This window comes from Meriones unguiculatus, chromosome 18 (genome assembly GCF_030254825.1).
Source record: "Meriones unguiculatus strain TT.TT164.6M chromosome 18, Bangor_MerUng_6.1, whole genome shotgun sequence".
NCBI lineage: Eukaryota > Metazoa > Chordata > Mammalia > Rodentia > Muridae > Meriones > Meriones unguiculatus.
This window is the reverse complement of record NC_083365.1, coordinates 52,849,790-52,862,111: the sequence shown is the minus strand read 5'-3', so window position 1 is coordinate 52,862,111 and position 12,322 is coordinate 52,849,790. Positions and strand designations below refer to the sequence as shown.

The 12,322-nt window shown below is 38.5% G+C and overlaps 1 pseudogene; it reads left to right on the top strand.

Annotated features, from left to right (window-relative positions):
• Positions 1-7,504, top strand: part of LOC110541374 (coiled-coil domain-containing protein 137-like) — a 29,868-nt pseudogene extending 22,364 nt beyond the window's left edge.
• Positions 7,505-12,322: the final 4,818 nt, after the last annotated feature.

Below are 12,322 nucleotides of genomic sequence, written 5' to 3'. Positions count from 1 at the left end.
TGTTAGTAATTAGGGTGGTTTAGTAGAGCAATACTTGTAGGTTTTCCTCCTAGATAATTTTAATAGTATAATGGATAGGGGAGAGCCCATGAGTCTTCAACCTTACACCAAAAACTAAGGAACTCTGAGGGTTTGAGAGATAGTCTAGCTCAGGGAAGAAAATACAAATTGATTATCCAACAACAAATAACCAGCACTGAAAAGATAGATGCAAATAACATTACACAGACTGAGCAGACTGGATTTATGCATGTAGGCATATTTGTGAATATATGAATGTGCACATTCATACATGCATATAACAGCAGTTAATGAAAAAAGTTGCAGTGAATTTGAAATAAAGCAATAAGGGGTATATAAGAGGACTTTGAGGGGAAAAAAGAAAAAAATATAAATGATATAACTACATTATCAAAAAATAAAACATACTTTAAGGAACAAATGTGAAAAAGATAATATGCTAAAAAAAAACCCTAATAACAAAAAATCTAGGTACAGGAAAACTTCTACTTTCTGTGATTATATTCAAACAACAGTGAAACTATTTACTATCCATACTCATTGCACTTCAAATGGATTTAAAATTAAACAATATTGTCATGAGTGATCTTCATCTCAAAATTGACACATATTTCAGAATATGTATTAATACGTGGTAGACATTTCACAAATATTTTGTATCATTTCAGAATAGTTAAAGTTTTAAAAACATTTTGTTTTCTATGGAATTATAGATGATTCTAAACAAAACTGAAAAACAAAGTGCAAAAAGCAGTTCTTGAACAGTTCTTTACTATTAACTGAAGATGGCATCTTACTCTGTATTCAATGAAGCACTTAATTTCTTTTCTTTTTTTACTTTCCAGCTAGTTCCTGAAATTTTTAGTCAGGTCAGTGTGTATGTTTTATTTTTTATTTTTATTTTTTATTAATTACACTTTATTCACTTTGTATCCCCCATAAGCCCCTCCCTCCTCCCCTCCTTAACCCACCCTCCCTCTCCCTTCTTCACGCATGCCCCTCCCCAAGTCCACTGATAGGGGACGTCCTCTTCTCCTTCCTTCTGATCTTAGTCTATCAGATCACATCAGGAGTGGCTGCATTGTCATCTTCTGTGGCCTGGTAACGCTGCTCCCCACTCAGGGGGAGGTGATCAAAGAGTAGGCCAATCAGATTTTTTCAGAAACAGTCCTTGTTCCCATTACTATGTAACCCACTTGGACACTAAACTGCCATGGGCTACATCTCTGTAGGGGTTCTAGGTTATCTCCATGCATGGTACTTGGTTGGAGTATGAGTCTCTGGGAAGACCCCTGTGTTCAAATTTTCTGGTTCTGTTGCTCTCCTTGTGGAGTTCCTGTCCTCTCAGGATCTTACTATTTCCCACTTCTTACATAAAATACCATGCACACTGCCCAACAGTTGGCCATGCTTAATTTTTAAAAATAATATTCTTTGTATTTAAAAGAACAAAAAATATTTCTCAATCTCTTTTGCTTCTATTTTGTTTTCTGTTTCATATAAATATTTGCAAGGTTATTATAGTAAAACATGTAATTGAAAGTTAAAGAGTTGAGAGCACGTAAAAAAAGTATTTTTAATGAAAAGCAAAATGAAACTGAACAAAGATCACCATCAAAGAAAAATGCCATGTGGATTGCTCATGAGTAGTTCTGTGCTCTGGGTAGATGTTTTCTGGAAACAGGTGGTTGGCTTAATAAGGGCTCTGGCACTAAGCAACAGGTTTCATCACTAGAATTGAACATTGTGCTCAGGTGCCAGATCGGGCTGCCCTGCAGTTGATGGAAATTTGATGAACCTGTGTATATGTGCAACAGCTAAGAATAAAGGGCAGATCTGGAAGCAGGCAAAAACACCAGAGTAGAAACAAATGGAAAACAGCATCAGAATATACTGGAACCTTAAAAGAAAAAAAAAAAAATTCAGCCAATCTGTGGTTGGGCTGTCAGCTGAGACATTCTTCCTTGGCCACTGACGATAAAATAATGGCAGGTCTTCCTGGATCCTGCAAAAATTAGGATAGACTTTCAGTGTTCCTCACATTGCCATATAAAGAACACATCGGAATGCTTAGGGTAATGTTTAATTCTGCTTTAGAAGGCAGTAATTCATTGCAACCTATCTTAAGAGTGACATATCTTCAATGGCAGTTCTTCCCTGACATGTATATGTCATCTAGAAAGAGAAAATAACATCAAGTTTCCTTTCATGAGATTTGAAATTGTGGCTAAGATTTGCACATCTAAAGAGCTGTCCATCAAACAATTAGAACACTTTCCACCTAAGGTCTGTATAACAGATAAATACTGGGTGTGTCTCACCAATATGCTTGCTCTAAAGGTATCATCTGCAGTTGTTCTTCTATGATAATGTTCACCTGATACACCCTGTGTTTTGAAGCATGAAGGATTCTCTTTATAATCAACATCCTGGTTTAAAAACCTTGAATGGAAGAAACTGCAGGGCATGCAAAGGAATTTTGATTGTTTTATCAGAGAAAGAAAAAAGTACAAATAATATCTGAGTTTTGCATATCTGTGTTCTTGTTATGTTACTTAGACAGGCTTTATGAGTAAACTATCATTTTCATTTACAGATGTGTGAGGTTTTAGTATTGTATGGAAACTGGAAACCCCAGTAAATAAGCAGCAGTGGAGTGAACTACTACTGTAAGCAGATGTTGACGAAAGTAAGCTACTAGAATTTAGCTGTACCGCTGCATCTGATGTATCATCTTCCCTGACTGATTAGATATCATGAAAAACCTAGAAGGCAGGCATCCAATCAACCAGAATCCCAGTGCTAGACAGCTTAGAAAACTCAGGGGTACCTGATTGATACAGTTTCCGTCTATTTTGGGTGACAGTATAAATCTTAATCATATTTATATTCATTTTTTCTTTTTTCTTTCTCTTTCTTACATTCTTTTTTCATTCTATAGTCTATTCATATCTGTATCTGTTTTTCTGGATATGGACATAGAACCAACGTTTGATCAGATCCTTTAGTTCTGTTGAAAGGCATCATTTGTTGGAGATGGTATCCTGGGAACAGCAGTAGAATAATATGCGAATATGTAGTTGATAGTGTTTCTTATAACACACTCAATCATTGCATTTTTAACAGAGTATGTGCTTTTTGATCTTTGGGGTCTGCAAGGCATAGGCTGAACAATGCTCCTCTCATCTAATCTCTAAAGTCAAAGAGGAAATTATTGTACAGCCAAACACTTGGCTTTTCTAGCACACTGAGGGTTTTGCATTTGCTTTAGTGAACAAGTAACACCAAAATTTGCCTAATAACTTCTAGTTTTCATGTGGTTTTCTGGTAGAGGTCTTGTATGGTAGAAGTACTGTCAGAGTACTTCTCTTGTCCAGAGTGCAAAGCTGTTTTTCTAGTCTAGATCATTGAGACTGACACAAAATCTCTCTATAACTGTTATCCTAAGGACCTCTTTGGTAGGACATCAACAGATTACAGTAAGAGTGACAATCCATTTTTATTCTGATTTTTTTAAATCCTTAGGGTTTGTGTCTAGATATTTTTACAGATAATATTTTATTACATCATAAATATTATCCAAATATGTTGATATAATTATAGATAAATAAAGAGAAACAAAATACATTATCATTGTGAAGAATCCATATGTGTGATGGTTTTAATTTGAGGCACACAGGCTGGTAGCCATCTAAGTTCCACAAATGGTAATTCATCTATTGTCTAACAATCATAGTTCAGGCATCTGAACTAGTATGTCTCTGGTTATGAGAATATTGTTTCATACTTTCATAAATTATAAAATTCATTTTAATATATTGTCAATGTTGTTATTTTTATAACATTACATTTTGTCAATAATTTTAACTCTTTTGACTTTAACATTAATCACAATACTTAATGTTTTAACTAAAATATTCTAATAAAAATAGATTAAGCAGAACAATGGATACAATATAGTGATAGATATAAAAGGACAATTATATATCTGTTATATCCAAGGTGCAGTTTGGGTAAAGGTGATGTAGATTACTAACTAATACAAGGATCATTTCTTGTTAAACATAGCAACTATTTTTCTTTCATCTCTACACCTGCTATTCCAAAATGTGTTATCACCCTTAATTTTCCATAATACATGAAGTAACACACTAATTTTGAAAAGTTAAATTACATGTCCATTCTTGAGCTATTTGGACTGACAATAAGTAACAATTTGGTACACCTGGGAAAAATTAGTCTAACCGTATCATATGAAACTTAATTTTTGCAGCAGTCTATAATGCTCAGTATGTTAATTGAAGACAACTGAAATTAATGTTGAAGAGGCAAAAAAGAAAACCCTCATTGTTACATAATATTGCATATGCAGATATGTAAATAAGGATTTATATGATTAATTTATTTTGAAGTATGTGTACACTTGTGTGTGTCAAGTAGGGTGTGTTCATGTGTGAGCACAGGTGCCTGCAGAGGCTGGAAGTAAGACTCAGATCCTGTGTACCTAGAGTTCTATGTAGGTGTAAGCCATCTGGCACACCTGCTGGGAACCAACATCTGGTCCTCTGTAAGGGCAGTACATGCTCTTAACTGCTCAGCCAGCACTCCAGACCCTACAATGCATTTATATTTAAATGAAAATTAAGAAGGGAGAGACAGGTGGAATCAGTATGGGGGTCATCTCTGGGAAGAGTTAGAAACACAGGGCAATGGAAACTCCCTGGAATCTATGAGGGTGACCGTACCATGGCCTCCTAGCAACAGGGAATGATGCTAAACTGGCCATCTTCTATAACCGGGCTAAAGTTCCAGTGGAGGGATTGGGACACCAACCAGCCACAAAACCTTAGACCTACAATTTGTCCTGCTTAAAAGATGTGCAGGGGTAAAGATGGGGCATAAATTGAGGGATTGGCCAACTAATAACTGGTCCAGCTTGAGACCTATACCATGAGAAGAAGCCCAACCCTGACACTGTTAATTATGTTCTGCTATAATGGCAAACAGGAACACAGCATAACTGTCATAGAAGCTTCACATAAAAACGGATTTTAGGTTTGATAAACAAAATGTGAACATACATCCACTCTATTTTTTTCAATTATTAATTTAAAAAGAGTTCCATATACTATATAGCTATCATATAATTTTCTTTCCTCCGGCTCCTTTCAGCTCTTACCCATCACTCTACCTACCCATATACATATTCTGTTTATCTACCTGTCTATCAAGCTATTTATCTTTCATCCATCTACCTACCTATCTAGCTATCTATGATCTATTTGTTGTCTATCTTTATCACTTTATCATAAAAAGTAAAAGAATAGTAAAAAAAAAAATGATAAAACAAACAGGAAAAACAAAACACAACAAAAACAGAAAGGGTGAGTCATTGTCCAAAAGCAATCAAACATCACAGAATAGTCCCAAAGCTGTTTGTTACTCTCCAGAACTTAAAAAATGAGGCCCTGTTTTTGAAGACACAACTTCCTGGTATCAGCAAATTCTGAGTTATTCTGATATTCTCTGGGTTGGCAAATTCAATTTATTTTGTAAAATATAGTATGTCATATAAATGCAGTTTCCACATAAATTTGCTTTTTCAATTAGATGCATTACATCTAATGAATAAAATCCTCAATGTCAAAAAGGTGTCACGGAGGTTTAAGGTCTGGTCTGCTAAGTTCTCATAGAGTCCCAAACATTAAAGCTAGTGACAGTACTATTCATTGCCTCCAGAAGTTCACAATAAGAATCTATTGTTGAAGACAACACATATTTAAGTCAGAGAACTTGGAGAAACCTATTCAGAGTTAACCCAGAAGCTTCAATCTTAATGGCTAATGTTTGTTACATGCAGGTTAATTAACTGTGCAAGTTATCAGAGGAAAAAAGACATTAATCACACCCAACTGTGAGCACACTGAGCAGCAATAATGTTTTGCTTAAAAAATTGTGCAACTGATGCAAAAGCACCACAAATATTCTGGATATAACCAGATACTCTGTTGCTGGAATTAAGGCCTACTGTGTGAGATAGAACTCATACCTGCCATATTTAAGGAGGCCAAGTACCTGAGGCTAGATATGTCATGTGCCCTCTAAGAAAATCTAGAACTATTATTCTGATAAAAGAGCACAGCAACATGATTCTTAGTGACATATTGATTGATATACTCATAAACCCATCATCGAACCATTATCATAAAAGCTTCACTTTGGTCTATGTGGCTGTTAACACAGAAAACACAACTGGCAAACATACAAAGAATGAAAAACTTTGGCTCTCTCATCCCTAAATGGGTCTCCATATTACACTCCTTTTCTGAAGGCTCAGGAATCCATTTGAAAGTTGCAGAAGGAGTATAACAGACAGAGGCGGGATACAACTTCACTGAAATGATGTTTACCTGATGCACTTACGAAATCACCAAGACTATGAGAAAATGCACAAGACATGCACAACTATAAGCCAGACAAAACAGCATCGTGGACACAGGGAAGGAGACAAAAAGTTCCACTTCTGACCAATGATATGTTGCTATGAATGGTAGGGCAGGATCTCTTAGCCCAGGCAACTGTTAGGTCCGCCAGTCTTGGAGACTGGGCAGCCACACGGGCAGGATCGGCAGCAGCAGTCACAGGGACGGGAGCACTGGCCTTCACGCCAGGCCTGGAACCGAGCAGCAAAGAAAAGAAAAAAGTGAATTGCAAGCCCAAGAGCCAGGCTGAGAAGGAAATCCCTTTCTGGCTCTGAAGGATTTATGAGGAGCCAACAAGAGATAAAAAAAAAAAAAAGCCACTAAGTAAGTAACAAGAAGAGAAAAAAAAAAAAACAAGGCTTCCATGGACATTGGAAAAGGAAGCAAAGGGAGAGGAGCCAGACATGGTTGTCACCAAGTTCAAGCAAAGGAAATGGGAATCTGATGTGGCCTACATCCAGCTCATGGAGCAGGAGTCCGAGTATTTGTTGTTTCTTAGCAAGAACCAAGCCTCTCAGCAGCCAGAGGTGCAGGCAGCTCTGAGCAGAAGGAAGCTTTCCAGAAGAGGGGATTTGCAAAGGCCCTGAAGAAGAGGGAGGCAAGAGCAGTGGAGAGGCTTGATCAGCAGTTGGTAAAAGATGCTGTGAAGTTTGGAGAAGTTGTGCTGCATCCCCCAGAGCTGACAGTCCAGCCAGAAGGAACAGAAGCAGAGGCTCCTGGCAAGAAATCACTAGTGCTAAAGACACTCTTGGGTTCTGGTGGTTCCTAGTGGAGTGTCCCGGACTACAAATACTTCATTGGCCCACCAGCAGACCCTTAGGTTGGAGCTGAAGCAGGCTGTGCAGACTTACAGAGCCCTGAAGAAGCTGCAGCAACAAGAAATGACACCTGTCCAGCCATGCGCTGCAGCTCTTCTTAGGGCAACAGCTAGGCTTGTCTGTGATGCAGATTTCCAGGGAATGACCCTGGAAACTGGCCTGGGAGCTGCTAGAGCCAGATAAAGGAGATGATTGCCCCTGGATAGGGGCCTGAGTGTAAGCTTTCAGTATGGAGGTGGGGTGCTTTGCTTTTTTCCCTTCTTCTAAGGTTTGTGTCTTTAAGAGTGACCACCATTGAACCCCATCTCTCACAGGGCAATTCTCCTAGCAATTGCCTGAGGTGCATTTGGGAGGGATGCTGTTTTCCCTGAGCTTAGCTTCGTTCTGAAACAAGTCTCAGCTGATACAAGCCAAGACCCCTGTAGAAAGGAATTAATCCCATAATCCATATGATCACAGAAGCTGCTGGTTTAGGTCAGCACATTGTCTTACAGCATTGTCTTCCAGGTCACAGTGGAAGACAATGCAGCCAGGACTGATAAGACCTGATAGGCTAGGGCTAGATGGAAGGGGAAGAGGATAACCCCCCATCAGTGGACTGGGGGAGGGGCACGAGAGGAAAAGAGGGAGGGTGATAGGATTGGGAGGGAATGAGAGAGGGGGAATACAGCTGGGATACAAAGTGAATAAATTGCAATAAATTAAAAAAAATTAAAAATAAAAGGCTCCAGTAGTCTCAGTGCAGGACAGTGACAAAGCAGATTTATCCAGGGCACAGTGGGCCTTGCAGTCAGCAATTTATTTACCTGCCAGGATCTGTACAAGTGGCCAAAACCCCAGGTTTGGTTTGGATTGAGACTGGGTGTCAGTACAGGCTGAATGCCTTGAGGTCTAAACATGAAAGCCAGGTTCCCGTGGTAGGCAAGGCAACATATTCATACCAAGAGGGTAGAGGCAGAAGAAATTGGGAGTTCAAAGGCACTCTTTGACTAACAGCAAGCATGAGGCCAGCACTGAACTACATGAGATAATGTCTCAAAAACCTTATCTAGATATCAAGAGCTAAGCTTGGACACTGCTGGGGAACCCCACAGTCCTCTAGCAGACCTGCAGAGCTTTGCTCCAGCAAAGCTGTTCCTGGAGTCCCAGTGGAGTCCTTTCAGCCCCCCCCTTTTTTCAGAGTGAAGTTTATTAGCAGTTTGCTCTCCTTGGAGTCTGGGCCATTGCACTCTGACACACTCATTTACAGCCATAGTCAGTGCATGAGTGTGAGTGGGCATGAGTGCTTACACAAACACCCAAAAGTAGCAAGGCCCAGAGGTGAGCAAGTTGGGTGCATTGTCCACTTGATTTCCCAGGAAACATCAGCACTACGGCCAGGGCCCAGAGCCACTGTTATCAAAGGTATAAGCTTTTGAGTTCTTTCCAGAAGCAATGTAACAACCATCTAGCTAAAGCACAACTGGCCAACTGTGCAGCCAACTGTGAACTGCATTGAAGAACTCTGTAACTATATATTAAAAAAAAAAAACAAAAACAAAAAAACAAAAACAAAACAAACAAACAAACTATTGGTATCTGTATTGGTGTTTGCGTTGGGAAGAGGGTAAGTTAGTTTTCTTCTAAAGAATGAAAAGGGCAGGCCAATCAGATAATGTCAGAGGCAGTCCCTCTTCCGATTACTATGTAACCCTGAGGGGGGAGCAGCCTTACCAGGCCACAGAAGATGACAGTGCAGCCACTTCTGATGAGAACTGATAGACTAAGATCAGAAAGAAGGAGAGGAGGACCTCCCCTATCAGTGGACTTGGAGAGGGGCATGCATGCAGAAAGGGGAGGGAGGGTGGAATCAGGAGGGGAGGAGGGAGGGGCTTATGGGGGGATACAAAATGAATAAAGTGTAATTAATAAAAGTTAAATAAACAATTAAAAAAAAGAATGAAAAGGGACCGGAATCTTTAAATCACCCAACTAACCCAAGCACAAGGCTCTTGGCTCTCACTGCTTCGGTGGTGGGAAATATGAGCCCAAGCTGCAGCTTGCAACAATTTGTATTAAAAACATCATGTGTTTTACAATGGAAAAAAGAAAGAAAGAAAACCAGTATGTTAGCCACACTTATGTTTTCATAGTAGTTTTAAAACACAAATTTTGTGAAGATTATATCCTAAATCTTACCATTTATTTTCAATAAGTTGTGTGAAAGATTAATTAATTAATTAATTAACCTGGAATTACAATACACACCTTCCTTTAGGATCTTCTTACAGATTATTATTATGGTTATGAAAAACATAAACATTTTATGTACAAGTGCTTGACCCAGCATTATTTATTAAATGACTGTATAAAAGACCTACATAACACAAATTAGAGAATACTCTCATAAATGAGACTAAAAAGAGTAGAGCCAAACTAGAAAGGGGCAGAAACCCCAAAATCTATATGTAGACAAATACAACCTTCTTATCAATACTTACACTTCACATCAGAGTCTTAATGTTTGTAATGCCTCCTGCTGGGCTTATGTGTTACATTGTTGGCCTCCAAACTGCTTCTTTAGGAAAAGATGGAGAATATAGACTTGTTAAGTTATTCATCCACGTTATTTTCCATTATGTAAAAAGTGAACTCAGTTGAGAAGTATATAGTACAAAGTAAAATTACATGAAATTTCTTTCAGTAATACACAGATCTTTCCTGGCATTGGTGAAAATTGCTAAGTTTTAACGTGTTTTATTCTTTTCTATACATCTAATTTCTATCAGAACAAATTAAATATATTCACAAATATGTTTAAAAAATTCTTCAAAGCTATCTAAGTATAATATTAGTTTGAAGTAGATAATAACATACTCAGAGATAAATAAACAGATACTTGGGAATTTAAAGGAGAGCAGAGTGATTCAGAACCTCAAAAATGACAACATACTTCTCTCCATTCCTTTCCTTATTTCCCTTTTAGCCCCTCCCTTTTTCTTTTTTTCTTTTTTTTTTTTTTTTTTTCAATGCAGTTTATTCAGGAACCTTGAACAATCATCTGACCCTGGGGAAAGCCAGCCCACAGCTTAAATAGCCTCTGGGTAGCCAACCCAGGCATGCCACGTGGGCAATGCAGATAGGTCCACATACATGGAAGCAAGCCAGATCCTCAGCCTTAGCCAAATGTGGAATTGTTCGTGACAGAGAGCACTCACCATCGGGAAGGTGGAAGGAAGAAACCAGCTCCATCTTTAAGGCACAGCATTCCGCAGCTCTCTACAGTTCCCCCTTTTTGTTTTAGACGCATCAGGCAAGAGTAGAGGTCTGATCTCTGATATTAGAAATAAATTGGGACTTTGTACTGATGTTCATTTAGGTGTCATTGTCACAGTAAATTCTACCAGAATGGACGCAGGACTAGCCACAGGATTATCAACATGGATTGCTGCAGCCATGAATCATCTGAAGGAATGGGCGGGCATGGGAGCGTTAGCAGGCCTTCTGCTGTTGGTCTCCTTGGTTTGCCTGTGGTATATATGCAAGATTAGAGTCTCACAACAGTGTGATGCAGCCATGATCATTCAGGCCTTTACAGCCATTGAAGCAGGACATTCTCCCCAAGCATGGTTGGATCCCATAAAAAGCTAAAATGATACGCTCAGGATGCGAGGCTAAGCACTGCACTCAGGGTCAGCAGCTTTCGACCCAGAGAAGAGCATGTCTGATTGCATGCGGGTTGATGCCCCAGGTCCCGCCTCTGAGAAAAAGGTATCGGACGGGTCTGATGCTCTTTGGGTGGATGGCCCCTCCCTTTTTCTTATCCTTTCTCTTTCCCCCTCCTTCATATAAGCTCTTTCTTCACTTTCCTGCCCCTCTCTTGCTTCCCCACTCTCATTCCTCCTCTTTGCAGTGAGTTTCCTTTCTTAGCTCTCTTGACCCAATAGAAAGGGAAAACAAAAACAGAAAGAACAACAACAAAAAAACAAAAAAACAAACAAAAATATGCAACTCCCAGTAACTATTGCCAAAATAGTACCTTCCTCACATTTATGGACTCAAAGAAACAATTCTTATCTGAAAGGGTGTAAGAGTTTTATTGTTGTTGTTGTTTGTTTGTTTTGCTTTGCTTTCTTTTTGAAGCCAAATATAAATAGCCATCTTTAGGGGAAAAATACTAGGCTTATTACAATCCAATAGTCTCATCTAACAGCTGTCTTAGGTTGTTTTTACAGTAAGAGAACAAGTCAAATAAATCAAACCAATTTTCTAGTACATTTTAAGAAAATCAGATACACTGATTACAGAAAAGCAAGCCTTTCTTTGTTGTAAGCTCCAGATGCTACCTGCAAACATTCTCAGTCTTTTGTTTGGAAGCTATGATCCATTAATCCATTCTAAGCTATTTATCCAATTTCCAAAAGGTCAATAGGTCATGCATAGAAATGGAAAATAGATGGCTATTAAGGAAGCTGAAGACAGTCCATGATAATTTGACATTGAACTTAAAATATTACATTTTCCAGTGACTGAAATGTAAGTAGTCATGCAGTGGCTCTATCTGCAGTTTCTGAGAAGTTTCATTCATATATCTCATGTATAAGAGGAGGCCTCTATTGTTTGTGTCTATTGAAAGAGTCCTGTCACACTACATGTGAAAGAAAAAAGTTTATCTAATCAACCAGCTTTGTTCTCTGATTTCCAGGTACTAATAACAACCTTTGATCCTTATATTGGTGTTATTGTTTCTATATCAGGGTCCACAGCAAAGGTGGAGAGAGAATGTCTGTTAGCATTAATCTTTAACCAATATCTACTACCAGAGATTGGACTCATTAAAGCATGGAAAATTTCAAAACCCATGAGTAATTTTGACAGGTCTAGATGCTTCTCTTATATCATCATATTCAACAACAATAACAAAAACCAAACAGTTTAAACCCAATGGCATCTACAGTAACTTATAGATTGAAGTCCTTGGAATAAACTTTCTATCACTTGTACTATTATATTTTAGTCTTA